The sequence below is a fragment of the Giraffa tippelskirchi genome, chromosome 8 (genome assembly GCF_054371585.1).
Source record: "Giraffa tippelskirchi isolate mGirTip1 chromosome 8, T2T-mGirTip1v1.2.pri, whole genome shotgun sequence".
Classification (NCBI taxonomy): domain Eukaryota; kingdom Metazoa; phylum Chordata; class Mammalia; order Artiodactyla; family Giraffidae; genus Giraffa; species Giraffa tippelskirchi.
In genome coordinates this window covers 124,781,448-124,791,364 of record NC_137282.1, presented here as the reverse complement: position 1 = coordinate 124,791,364, position 9,917 = coordinate 124,781,448, and the positions used below count along the sequence as shown (strand labels likewise).

At 52.3% G+C, this 9,917-nt stretch overlaps 1 long non-coding RNA gene across 1 annotated transcript; it reads right to left on the bottom strand.

Moving 5' to 3' along the window:
* Positions 1-1,349: 1,349 nt before the first annotated feature.
* LOC145516647 (uncharacterized) lies at positions 1,350-5,059 on the bottom strand. Its single transcript, XR_014061581.1, has 3 exons — positions 4,237-5,059; positions 2,908-3,743; positions 1,350-2,802 (listed from the first exon to the last, which is right to left on the bottom strand). It is a non-coding gene; the product is annotated as an uncharacterized LOC145516647 (long non-coding RNA).
* Between the last annotated feature and the right edge of the window lie 4,858 nt (positions 5,060-9,917).

Sequence of the window (9,917 nt, the reverse complement as noted above, 5' to 3'; positions counted from 1 at the left end):
GAGCAGCTGTGGGAGGACCACTCCCTTCACTCCGGTTCTAGCATTAGTCCCTGGTCTCCGGGATTGCCACTCACAGCTGTGCGGAGCTCAGAAGCAGCCCAGAGACAAAGATTCTAATCCCATTGCACCCAAGTTGAACTGGGAGGTGATCCCAGGACGCCCTGGAAGGGGGGTGGGGAGGGAGACAGGAAGGAAGGGCTGCGATGTGGATCGCGGGGGCTCTGGGGACCCCTGGGAGAGACCAGAGCTCCGCACAAGGTGGGGCTGCCATGGGGCTGCTGCTGGGGGGCAGTGCTGAAGCCAGCCATCACTCCTGGGCCAGGAGGGCCCCTTCCTGTGAAAGAATTCCTAGTAGAGGCCCTGAGGCCTTGGTCCTCAGGACAGTCCTTGCTGTGCATCAGGCACTGTTGTATTAGGTCACCCCCCTGTTGCAGGGGGACGTGAGGGTCAGAGGGGTGGAGTGACTTTCCTAACATCACAGAGTTAGTGAGCAACAGAGTCACAGGCTCGCTGTTCTGTGTGAGCCGCACTGTTGGAAACCCACCAGGCACGAAGGGGTCTACAGGGAGCAGCCCTCGCCTTGTCCCATAGCCTCCCAGCGCCCCCACTCTGGATGGATCTGGGTCTGTCTCCACAGGGGGAGGGAGGTTCCCCTTCACATTGACTCAGCTCCCGGGCTGTGGGAGGGAGGTTCCAGCCTTGGGCAGTTGCCCAGGGCCCTCCTTTGCCTCCTGTTCAAACCTCAGCCCTGCCCACTGCGGTCTGAGGCCATTCTTATCAGTCAGATCTGTGAGAACCCTGGCAGCTCCCATCACCCGCCCCAGGGGCTGTCCGGGCCAGACCAGGGCCCCGCCAGCAGACTAGAGGACACCCTTCATAGCGTGGAAACTCCAGGCTGCCTGGAGCTGCCTGTCCTTAAGGACCAAACCTTCCTGCCCGCTTTCCAAGTCTGATGGGCAGAGCAGCGCTTCTGGGAGCACCCAGTGTGACTGGGGAGATGTAGCCCCAGGCCTGGGGGCACCTCTGTCTCCTCTGGCTTCTTGACAAGGCAGCAGGGTCTGAAGAAGCCTGTGTGGACACTCAGAGATGCCAGCAGAAGCCAGGAACCTGGGTGGGCGCCGGGGTGGGCGCGAGAGGAAGGCTTGGTGCTCTCCCTTCCCCGAGTCCTGGAGGCCCAGGCAGAGCCTTGCTGGGAGAGTGAGGCCAGCGTGGTGAGAGCCAGGGGCCTCCAGTATCTCTCCCCAGAATCTTTGTCAGCGCTGGTACTTCGGCCCCTCCAAGAGCGGGTGGGGCGGGGGTCTAAAGGAGGTTACCCCCAGGGAGGCCCCCGAGGCTAGTAAGCGCGCGTTTGGGTGGGATAAACTGACAGATCTGGGGGTGACGTCAGGGAAAGGTGCATTGGTAGGTGTTTTCGAGGTGCCCAAGCCATCGCCTGATGGCTCGGGGTGCGGGTCTGCGAGCAGCCGGGAGATGCCTGGGAAAGGCTGGAACTCCCAAGGCGCTGGCCCCAGATGTGCTGGGCTACGCCCCCAGTACCGCTGCCTCCACGTCTCAGACCCTGTCATCGGCCCCCGCCTCACCCCAGCAAGACTCCCCTGGGAAGCTGATGACATCAGAAGTGCTCCAGGAAGCCGCCCGCCCCTAGGGCGACAGACGGGACTATTTATACGGAGGAAACGCAGCCCTGTCACTCTCCGGCTCCACGTTGCCTTCTGCTGCCCCTGCTTCCCCCGCTCGCGCGGAGCTGCTGCGCCTATATTAGGAGTTCGGCAGATGGAAGGGGCGGGACCCTCCCCGGCACCGGGCTGGGCTCTCTGCACGTGCAGCCCTGCCCTGAGCCATCAGGGACCTGGCCCACCCTCCCTGGGCTGCCTGAACCTCCCTGGGACCATAGCGGGTATGGACTCCGTGTAGACTGATTCTAGGGGGCGAACTGGAGGGACCCACAGAGAGGGTAGGCTAGTAGACAGAAGATGAGTGGAGGAGACAGACTGTTGAGACGGGGGCGGGGGAGGGAGGGGCGGACCAAGGAGCAGGGAGGAGGGGTAAGATCTGAAAGGAGGGTGTAGGGCAGGAGAAAGAGGAGTCTGGGGTCTGAGGGGCCCCCAGCCTCTACAGTGACCATGTGAAAATCAGGAAAAGGCGCCCTCTGCAGGTTGATGAATTAGCAAAAGGTGTAAAAAAAGGTGTCCATGCTTGAAAAAAAAGATCCCCTTTTTCCCAGAGGATTGGGCCCCCGGGCCAGGTCACCCAGCTTGGGGAGTAGGACGTGGGCCTCATGGCAGCGCCCCCGTGACCTGCACAGCTGTACCTGGCAGCCTGCTCCTGGACTCGGAGCTGGGGGCTGCTTTGGGGACACCCCAATGCTCTGCTCCCAGCAGCTGGGTTCTGCCTACCCAAGAGGCAATCCGTTTAACCACTTTGGCAAGTAGACGAAGAGTTCTTGCCGTCTCCCAACTGAGGGCTCCAGGCTCACCAGGGAGCCCAGAGCACGTGGCCCCGGTTAGGCAGAGAGCCAGCAGGTCTCCCGTGGCAAGCCCCAGCCCCGTCTCTGATGGGGTGACAGCCCAGACCTCCAGCCCCACTTCTGGCATCAGCGGCTGCTCCCCTCTCCCGGAAGCCCTGGAGACCAGCACCTGGCTCAGCATCCCAAGCTCACCTGGGTCCTCTCCTCTGTCGTCCGCTGCTTCATACACCAGCAAGTAGGGCCTCTCACCATGCTGGGTGACCGAGGGGGGGAGGTCCTGCAGCTTTGATCCCCAATTGTGTTCTGTGGCTTTGGCACTTGGGAGGTGTCAGGTACTGAGGTGCAATTTATATTTTAATAAAGAAAGTTGTACTTCAGTTATTTGCATTTAAATAAGGGGCTGCTTCCTCCCTCCCTTCCTCCCTTGCTGGTGGTGGCACCTTTGGGAGAAGAAGGCTCCCCAGGCCTTTGGTTTCTGGCACCTCCTCTTTAGCCAGCTTGGGGGGGGGGTGATGGGAACAGCAGGGATCCTCTCCCATGCCCTCGCTCAGGCACGCTCTCTGCAGAGAGAGAGTGCATATACACATGTGTGTACACACCTCACGCCACCGGACACATGCACGAACACCCAAGTTCACGCACATACACGTATGTACATGCCACATGCACATGCAAGCACATACATGCTGGCCCATGCATGAAGACATGCATGCACCACACACTTACTGTACACACACACACACGCATAAGCTTTCACAAACACTTACCACTGAAAATGTCAAGATGTCCTCACGCCTTACGCTGTAACCCCAGGTACCGTAAACCAGCCCTCAGAGACTTACACCTGTCCAGCAAGACCCATGAACCTATCCCATCTGAAGAAGCTTCCTGGGTCCTAACTCTGGACCCTGGAAAGCAGGAGGGTCCAGAGGCCTGGTGGCCATATCTGGCAGAGGAGGATTGGTGAGTGGGGGCCTCCTGGCCCAGCATCACCCCAGGGTCCCTAGGAACCCCCTCCTCACCCCAGCTTTGCCGCAAGCATCTTTGACTCTGAGGATGCAGCTGTGCTGGCAGCTTCCTTCTTTCATCAGCTCAGTGTGTGCCTCCCAGGGAGGTTGCCAGCTTGCTTTTCCTGGCTGGCGCTCTGTCTCCTGCAGCAGCCGCCAGCTCTTGCGTCCCCTCCAACGTCCCAGTCCCCAAACTCACAGTTTCTTCAAGACAAGCATTCTCTTTCTTTGCCACGTGAGCCGTCCTCTGGTCCCCGCCTCCGGCAGTGCTGCAGGACAAGCACAGATTTTTTCATCTCCAGGACCAGGCTTGACTCCTAGTGTGGGCTCTGCTTCCTCATTCCAGTGAGGACAGCTGCACTTATTCCTGGACTTGCAAGGTCAGACAAGTCCCAGAGTCAGATGCTCAGCAAGCAGTCAGGGTTCTATTAATGAAGGCTGGCATCACTGCAGACCCCCCTGAATGCACACAGTCCCCCTCTCTGGGCATAGTGATGGGGCCCCAGGACAACCTCAGAACTCACATGAGTCTAAACGAATGCCCCCTCACTCAGTCCAGTATAAGAGCTGTGGGAAGAGACACACACCCCCACACAGCAGCAAAGACTTGGATTCTATGTGACCTTGTCCCTCAAAGCCTCGAACTCCCCATCAGTAAAATGGGCATAATGACATCGACCCACTTCCCTTAAAGGACATAAAGGGGTGCTAATGAACAAAAGTGTGCTTTCACGCTAGGGAGGGATTTGATTTAAATCATACCTGAATGGTCTAGTGTTTTTCCCTACTTTCTTCCATGTAAGTCTGAATTTGGCAATAAGGAGTTCATGATCTGAGCCACAGTCAGCTCCTGGTCTTGTTTTTGCTGACTGTACAGAGCTTCTCCATCTTTGGCTGCGAAGAATACAGTCAATCTGATTTCAGTATCGACCATCTGGTGATGTCCATGTGTGAAGTGGTCTCTTGTGTTGTTGGAAGAGGGTGTTTGATATGACCAGTGTGTTCTCTAGGCAAAACCCTGTTATCCTTTGCCCTGCTTCTTTTAGTACTCCAAGGCCAAACTTGCCTGTTACTCCAGGTATCTCTTGAGTTCCAAATTTTGCTTTCCAGTCTCCTATAGTGAAAAGGACATCTTTTTTGGGTGTTAGTTCTAGAAGGCCTTGTAGGTCATCATACAATCGTTCAACTTCAGCTTCTTTGGCATTACTGGTCAGGGCATAGACTTGGATTGCTGTGATATTGAATGATTTGCCTTGGAAGTGAACAGAGATCATTCTGTCATTTTTGAGATTGCACCCAAGTACTCTTGGGACTCTTGTTGACTATGAAGGCTACTCCATCTCTTCTAAGGGATTCTTGCTCATAGGAGTAGATGTAATGGTCATCTGAATTAAATTCCTCCTTTCCAGTCCATTAACTGATTCCTAAAATGTCGACGTTCACTCTTGCCATCTCCTTGGTCCCTCAGGGGACCAAATTTACTTCCAATTTACCTTGATTCATGGACCTAACATTCCAGGTTCCTATGCAATATTGCTCTTACAGCAGCAGACTTTACTTCCATCACCAGTCACATCCACAACTGGGTGTTGTTTTTGCTTTGGCTCCGTCTCTTTATTCTTTCTGGAGTTATTTCTCCACTGATCTCCAGTAGCATATGGGGCACCTACTGACTTGGGGAGTTCATCTTGCAGTGTCCTCTCTTTTTTCCTTTTCATACTGTTCACAGGATTCTCAAGGCATGAATACTGAAGTGGTTTGCCATTCCCTTCTCCAGTGGGCCACCTTTTGTCAGAACTCTCCACCATGACCCGTCCGTCTTGGGTGGCCCTACACGGCATGGCTCATAGGTTCATTGAGTTAGACAAGGCTGTGGTCCATGTGATCAGACTGGTTAGTTTTCTGTGATCATGGTTTTCATTCCATCTGCCCTCTGATGGATAAGGATAAAACGCTTGTGGAAGTTTCTGGATGGGACTGACTGTGGGGGAATCTTGTTCTGATGGGCAGGTCCATGCTCAGTAAATCTTTAATCCAATTGTCTGTTGATGGGCAGGGCTATGTTCCCTCCCTGTCGTTTGGCCTGAAGCCAAACTGTGGTAGGGGTAACGGCAACCTCCTTCAAAAGGACTTACGCCGGCACTGCTGCACTTAGTGCCCTGACCCTGCAGCAGGCCACTGTCGACAGATGCCTCTGCCGGAGACCCCTGGACACTCACAGGCAAGTCTGGCTCACTCCCCTGTGGGGTCACTGCTCCTTTCTCCTGGGTCCTGGTGCACACAAGGTTTTGTTGTGCCCTCCACGAGTCTGTTTCCCCAGACATATGGAAGTTGTGTAATCAAATCCCAAAGTTAAATTCTCTGGGGTTTCTCAGTTCCCTTGCTGGATTCCCAGGTTGGGAAATCTGTTGTGGGTCCTAGAACTTTTGTAACAGTGCGAGACCCTCTTTGGTATAATTGTTTTTCAGTTTGTGGGTTGTCATTCAGTGGCTCTATGGTGGGGCTAATGGCGACCTCCTCCAAGAGAACTTATGCCACACGTCATCCTGGTGCACACAAGGTTTTGTTTGAGCCTTCTGAGTGTCTCTGGCGGGTATGGGGTTTGATTCTAAATGTGATTTCGCCCCTCCTACCATCCTGTTGGGACTTCTCCTTTGCCCTTGGATGTGGGATATCTTTTCTTGGTGGGATCCAACATTCTCCTGTGGATGGTTGTTCAGCAGCGAGTTGCAGTTTTGGAGTTCTCACAGGACATGAGTGCACGTCCTACTCCATCATCTTATGGATACTCTGGACCATTCAGGTATGACCTAAATCAAATCCCTTAGGATTATACAGTGGAAGTGACATCTAGACTCAAGGGATTAGATCTGATAGACAGAGTGCCTGAAGAACTGTGGACAGAGGTTCGTGATATTGTACAGGAGGCAGTGATCAAAACCATCCCCAAGAAAAAGAAATGCCAAAAGGCAAAATGGTTGTCTGAGGAGGGCTTACAAATAGCTGAGAAAAGAAGAGAAGTGAAAGGCAAAGGAGAAAAGGAAAGATATACCCATTTGAATGCAGAGTTCCAAAGAATAGCAAGGAGAGATAAGAAAGCCTTCTTCAGTGATCAATGCAAAGAAATAGAGGGAAACAATAGAATGGGAAAGACTAGAGATCGCTTCAAGAAAATTAGAGATACCAAGGGAACATTTCATGCAAAGACGGGCACAATAAAAGACAGAAATGGTATGGACCTAACAGAAGCAGAAGATATTAAGAAAAAGTGACAAGAATACACAGAAGAACTGTACAAAAAAGATCTTAATGGCCCAGATAACCACAATGGTGTGATCATTCACCTAGAGCCAGACATCCTGGAATGTGAAGTCAAGCGGGCCTTAGAAAGCATCACTACGAACAAAGTTAGTGGAGGTGATGGAATTCCGTCTGAGCTATTTAAAACCCTAATGTTGTTAAAGTGCTGCACTCTAATGTCAGCAAATTTGGAAAAGTCAGCAGTGGCCACAGGACTGGAAAAGGTTAGTTTTCATTCCAATCCCAAAGAAAAGCAATGTCAAAGAATGCTCAAACTACTGCACAATTGCACTCATCTCACACGCCAGCAAAGTAATGCTCAAAATTCTCCAAGCTAGACTTCAACAGTACGTGAACCAAGAACTTTCAGATGTTCAAGCTGCATTTAGAAAAGGCAGAGGAACCAGAGATCAAATTGCCAACAGCCGTTGGATCACAGAAAGCAAGAGAATTCCAGAAAAACACTTACTTCTGCTTCATTGACTACGGCAAAGCTTTTGACTGTGTGGATCACAACAAACTGTGGAAAATTCTTAAAGAGATGGGAATACCAGACCACCTTACCTGCCTCCTGAGAAGTTTGTATGCAGGTCAAGAAGCAACAGTTAGAACCAAACATGGAACAACGGACTGGCTCCAAATTGGGAAAGGAGTACATCAAGGCTGTATATGGTCACCCTGCTTATTTAACTTATATGTAGAGTACATCATGCAAAATGCTGGGCTAGATGAAGCTCAAGCTGGAATCAAGATTGCTGGGAGAAATATCAATAACCTCAGATATGCAGATGACACCACCCTTATGGCAGAAGGGAGGAGGAACTAAAGAGCCTCTTGATGAAAGTGAAAGAGGAGAGTGAAAAAGTTGGTTTAAAACTCAACATTCATAAAACTAAGATCATGGCATCCGGTCCCATCACTTCATGGCAAATAGATGGGGAAATAATGGAAACAGTGAGAGACTATATTTTCTTGGGCTTCCAAATCACTGCAGATAGTGACTACAGCCATGAAATTAAAAGGTGCTTGCTCCTTGGAAGAAAAGCTATGACAAACCTAGACAACATATTAAAAAGCAGACACATTACTTTGCCGACAAAGGTCCATCTAGTCAAAGCTATGGTTTTTCCAGTAGTTGTGAACGGATGTGCAAGTTGGAACATAAAGAAAGCTGAGCACTTAAGAATTGATGCTTTTGAACTGTGGTGTTGGAGAAGACTCTTGAGAGTTCCCTGGACTACAAGGAGATCCAATCAGTCAATCCTAAAGGAAATCAGTCCTAAATATTCATTGAAAGGACTGATGTTAGGAAGCTGAAGCTCCAATACTTTGGCCACCTGATGCGAAGAACTGACTCATTGGAAAAGACCCTGATGCTAGGAAGGATTGAAGGCCGGAAGAAAAGGGGACAACAGAGGTTGAGATGGTTGGATGGCATCACCGACTCAATGGACATGAGTTTGAGCAAGCTCCGGGAGTTGGTGATGAACAGGGAAGCCTGGTGTGCTGCAGTCCATGGGGTCGCAAAGAGTCGGACACTACTGAGCGATTGAACTGAACTGAACTGATGCTAGGGAGGCTGTAAGGCCTGCGGGAAAGGGGACTGGTCATCCGAGGGCCCCAGTCGCCATGTTCCTGCTCCACCCAGGGGTGCCCAGACACCATCATGGCCCTCACAGCCAACCCCAGGAAGCCAGTGGTACCGTTCCATTTACAGATGAACCACTCCGAAGCCAGATCTTTCCACTACCTTAGACCACTAGCACGTCCTAGCAGCGGGTGGAACTTGAGCTGAGCTGAGAGGGAGTGATGGTGACAGATCGTGTGGACATTTGGGTGGAGAGCAGAGGGCCTGTCCAGGGTGAGGTCCCGAGGCAGGGGGGCGCTGGCCTGTTTAGGGCCGCGGGAGCTGCTGTCAGGCACAGCTCTGTCCTCTGCGTGCTTGTGAGGCTGATTGCCACCGCTCCCTTGTCCTTGTTCACACTGTGCCATGACAAAGGCTGTCGTTTTCCGTGTGTGTGGTGATGGGCAAGAGGTCGGGACCCAGGGACTCAGGCAAGAGGCCAGCCTGGGCTCCCTGAGTGGGCAGGATGAGGGTGCTGACCCTGCGGAGGCTGGCTTTGGGCAGGTAGATGGGGAAACTCAGACTGCGGGGCAGAGAGGCCACCGCAGTTTGTCCCAGGTCCTCAGGAACCCCTTCCTCACGGTTTGTCCCATCTGCCTTCCTGGCACTGCCACCCTCATAAATGCCCTCAGCCTCACAAGTTAGGGTCTTGGTGGATTCCCCACATAGGGGCAGGATTCAGACTTCATCCACACCCCCTACACAAGCGTGTCTGCACGGGCAGGACCTTCAGCCCTGCCGCAATGGACACCCTCTGTCCAGTCCCGGCCAGTGGCCCAGCCCTACTAGCCTGTCAGGTGCGGCTCTGCATCTCCTTAGAATGCCTGGGACCCCTGAGAGGCGAGAGCTCTGTGGGATACTTACGCCTTCCTGGCTGGGGAGCCAGATCCTTGGGCAAAAGCCTAGAACTGGAGCAGGAATGGCGTTCACCAAAATATCCCATAATTTATGGAGCATTCACCATGCACCAGGCCAGGCACCAAGCACACAATTTTATCTTCACAGCTATATAAGGAGGTATGATTGACCCCATCTTACAGAAGAGGAAACTGAAGCTCTGCCCATTTCCATGATACACCCAGGGCTCCATGTTGAGCACAGCATGGAGCTGGGTTCACCCAAGGCAGTTTGGTTCAGGTTCGGTCTCACCACTAAGCCTTACTCACTTCTGTGCTGGCTCTTTCCCTCGCCCGCTCCCCCCTCCCCTCCACACCCTCGTCTCTTCCACTTTTATTTTGTGTCCTGCTTTGTGTCAGGCCCTCTCTGCACAGAGCTTCCATGTAGAGCAGAGGCTCCTCACTGATACGACTCCATGGACCCCTCTGGTGTCTGGGAAAGGCGACAGACCCCTTTCTCAGAATAACAGTTGTAAATCCACGCAATGAAGTTTCTAAGATTCAAAGAAAACCAATTACATTAAAATACAGTTATTAAAATATTAAGAAAAAATTGCGATGGAGTAATACATGTGCTCCTTTATTAATGCACTAAATAATAAGATAGAGCAGTGGGTCTAATA